Consider the following 4157-nt stretch of genomic DNA (forward strand, 5'->3'; position numbering starts at 1 on the left):
GATCAATCTTTCAACCTTCCATGGTTTTTTTGCGAATAAGAGTTAATGCTTTTGAGAAAAAGGAAACATATAACTAACTGGTGTAAAGAACTATTCTTGGAAATCTTGAGCACAATTTATTCAAAACTACTATGGCGCTTCCTTTAATGAGCTTTTAATGACAGGATGAGTAGAAGGTAGCAAGAAGACGGGCTAACTTAACAATTTAAAGTTTTAAAAACATGGTCTATAATTAACAAAATAGAAATGAAAAACATGGAATGCCCTTTGGAAGAAAAAACCAACCATCCCCCATAATCCCTTAGCAAAAGAGGACATTGCAATCCCAATACACTTTTAATGTCAAAGGATATTCATTGCTCATGACTTTTTGAAACACTGTAAGAATAATTCTCAACCGGTAAAATCACAGTTGGATCACTGTATGAACACAGTTGGATCGCAGCAACACTCGTCTAGAAGACAACAGCAGCAGAGTGTCGCCAAGCTGCAGAACACAGTCAGTTAGACGACATTTCAACAAAGTCCCATTGCCCCGGAAATTAAGGTCTTCGATGAGACTCACCAACATTCGAGAAAGCCCGAGCTTCTCCTCGGGGGTGCCTGTTGATAATACTGCGGGGGAGGAGCCACAGGCGGAGCCTGCTGGTAATATCCCCCTTGACCTCCAGGATAACCTGCATCCAGCAGTTGTTTCAGATAGATATTATCAGCTCCTCATGAGATGAAGCTTTGAAAAACTTTCCCGTGTATAAGCATAAGTAGTGACCGGACGAGCGAGATATGATACCAATCCTAAGCAGAAGCACACACGCAAAGGAGAAACATACCGGGTGGAGGGTAGCCATAGGGCTGCTGGGGTGGATAGCCGTGGTAGCCTCGGTTCTTTCCGTAACCCATTTTTTCACAGCTGCGATTATCACAAGATTGGTAGCAGAACGACCGGTTGCGGTATCCAAACTACCAATCTCGTGGAATGCTGAAAGCAAGAGTGCAGGTTCTGGGAGTGGGTTATGTTCATCCGAGGGAGGCGAACTACGTAGAAACGTGTAGGTAAGAAAGACGAGGCTTTAGGTGCACTCCAAGCATCGCGAGAGTTGGCAACCAGAGCGCGCTCCAGGCTGATGGGGTTTGTGTCGCCACCACAACAAGACACGCGGGCGCACACAATTCTAGGCTCGCGAGGGCGTTTACAAAACTAACCGACCATGGGCGCCGCATGGCACTCAAGATTCATCTAACCCACAGCCGAGATACATTCATTGCACCATGGACGAGTCTTGTTTGTTGTCCTATATGAACAAGGGCAGGGTCTACATAGTTGACCAGAGGTCAGGTAGAAAAGTGCATGTACGGGCAGGCAGACAAGTGACATTTTTGAATGAAGAGATGTCTCTCCCTTTATGAGACATGTCTATATCTCTATGAAAACATATGGATGCACCAGCAGTGGAACATAGGTTGGTGGTTCATCCTTTCACAGACACCCCTAGTTCGACTCCTAGCTAGAGTGCAAATGCGGACAATGGCTGGAGACATTGAACAAAAACGTCCCTAGTTCGATTCCTTGCTAGAGTGCAAAAATGAACAATGGCTAGAGACATTCAGGATGTCTCCATTGTGACATGGAGACACGCCCAATGTGGACATTCTCCACAGTTGCTCGATGTGGAATCTAGATTTTATCTTCATTGTTGGGTTGAAGAGGATTACAATGGATCAGAGTGTGGTTTTGATTATGATGTTTGATGATTCTAAGCTATGGAAAAGTCAAATTTGACACGACCACTCTCTAGAGCATGATTTGTTGATCATTTTTCTTTTTACAACACGACAAAATTCTTTAAGAATGAACAGTTAAGGCATTTGAATTTTCCCCCAAATTTTGTCCAAGGAGTGGTCAAAATGATAATGCGACATGAACAATGATGTAGTAGGGTGTCCACATGCTACTTATAGACATGTGCCTATACGACATGATGTGCTAAGGTGGTACACTATGATGTGGCATATTTGACGTGGTTGTTGCTAACATGATTGCTGATGTGGCCATTAATGACATGGTAGCATCTGATATGATATTGCTGATGTAGCCATTGATGATGTGGCAATTATTGAAGGTGGCTACTGATGACATGGCCTATGTGAGGTGGCACCGCTGATGTGGTATTGTGCTGAATGGATGGTGGTATTATGTAGTTGTGATGACATGGCATATGTGCCACATGGACCCGACCCTTATGCTACTCTAAATACATGTGTCCTAGGTTCTATGAAGATTATTGAGATGGTCTGAAGCTGTGAGCTATAGCATGAAGGTGGTCGTAGCGTGATTTCGATGATGAAGATCGATCACGATGAATCCCTATGTCCCGTTCATTTGAGACTACTCTGTTCATCTTCTTTGTTGTGTGCAAGTGTTGGCTGGTTGTTCATTTGTGTCTCAACTTCTTGATATAATTGATGACACTATCTGGCCAAGGTGGCTAATCAAGTTGATTCCATGCTCATGGTTCAAGAAAGTAATTTTCAATACATAAAGTTAGTTTTGAGGTCTAAGGCTAGAACACAAAAGGGAGCTACATGACTCAAAGCAAGAGATTGCATTTCATTTTTTGAGAATTCTATTCAAGACTAGAATACATGGCAATTAGAAGCTTAAGGCTCAATGGAATCTAGCCACAAATGCATGGCCTCATACACACAGATTATTATACTCTTTTAACATGCAAGCAATGTCTACTTCTAAAGATGTTAATGGGCCATTATGCCCGTTTATGCAAACAAAAACATTCCATCCATTATGTAATTCTTCTCTATCCATCTCTAGGAAAATCGCTACATGTGCTAACTTCCGAATGCATCTTCATCATGTGTTTACATCTTATTATAGCAAAGGATTCATACAATCAAATCATGAGTGTGCACATCCTTACCATAGGCAAGTAGAATGTATTGTCAGGGATGCTCGTAATTAGCATGCTAAAAAGACATGTTTTTTCCCCCAAACATATACCCACCTCGATTCTACTTTTAGCTTAGAGTAAAAGACTATGCCACAAATTTATAAAACTACAATATCGCGTAAGTTGAGACACTTAGACATTAATATACTATCATTTAGAATTGAATCCAATAATAGATCAACATACAGAGAACTTCTTAGCTTCATTATATTTTCATTCAATTAGCAGGCTAATGTAGTCTAATACAATGTTTCATTCTATGGAATTCACTTCGATTTGGATGTCATTTGAGTAGATCCCATCTCATAGAGGTGCTATGAAAATTTTCTAAAAACCACATAGGGAATTGGGAGAAAAAAGAGAGGGACTAATATCTACAGTCTCCTCTTAGCCTTACACAATGCTAGAAGTGAAGGGAAACATGTTCTAAAAAAGGATACACAATCCCACACCCACCATCCCAAAAATGCGTTGACACAAAATTTTAGAAGAGGGGACAAAGTGAAACAAGATCTTTCGACATCTCATGGGCTAACATTGTCACACCCTTAAACATCTCACAGGCTAACATTGTCACATCCTTAAACATCTCATAGGCTAACAAATTGAGACAAGTTGTTTCAACATTTCATAGGCTAACATTGTCACACCCTTAAACCATACACATAGTTCACATGGGATGTGAAGCTACCAGATATCAACCTCACGTCCACTCCAAGGATAAACCATAATCTTTGATGCCAAGTTGAAGTGGAAACATGACTCACATACTCTACACACAGTGACAAGGGAAGGGACTACACACATGCTACTTACATAGTAAACAAGGGAAGGGACTACACACATGCTACTTACACAGTGACAAGGGAAGGGACTACACACATGCTACTTACATAGTGAACTAGGGAAGAGACTTCAACCACGTTGGCAATACAAAATGTACACTCTTTTCTCATTCCAAAACATTAAGATATATTGAGTCCTAATTGGGTTTCCCTAAGTCCATAAGGACTGTTTGCACATCACACTTAGGTTCCTTCTAGAGCTCTATAATCCTAAGCATACCCATGTATACAATTGTTGAACCCCAAAAGGGAAGATGTTCAACAACCAACCAAAGTGCAAAATGAGGCATGGGCAAAGGCCAAGGTGAAGGATTGTTGGAGGATTAGGGGGAGAGAGTGGAGTGCA

General features: G+C 41.3%; 1 long non-coding RNA gene across 1 annotated transcript; it reads right to left on the reverse strand.

The window, feature by feature from the left end:
- Window positions 1–303: 303 nt before the first annotated feature.
- Window positions 304–959, reverse strand: LOC147886036 (uncharacterized). The gene is made up of 3 exons (XR_015543410.1): window positions 831–959; window positions 566–677; window positions 304–487 (listed from the first exon to the last, which is right to left on the reverse strand). It is a non-coding gene; the product is annotated as an uncharacterized LOC147886036 (long non-coding RNA).
- Between the last annotated feature and the right edge of the window lie 3198 nt (window positions 960–4157).

Source organism: Dipteris shenzhenensis, chromosome 25 (genome assembly GCF_047967505.1).
Source record: "Dipteris shenzhenensis isolate YYH24624 ecotype China chromosome 25, Dip_SZ_1.0, whole genome shotgun sequence".
In the NCBI taxonomy this organism is placed as follows: domain Eukaryota; kingdom Viridiplantae; phylum Streptophyta; class Polypodiopsida; order Gleicheniales; family Dipteridaceae; genus Dipteris; species Dipteris shenzhenensis.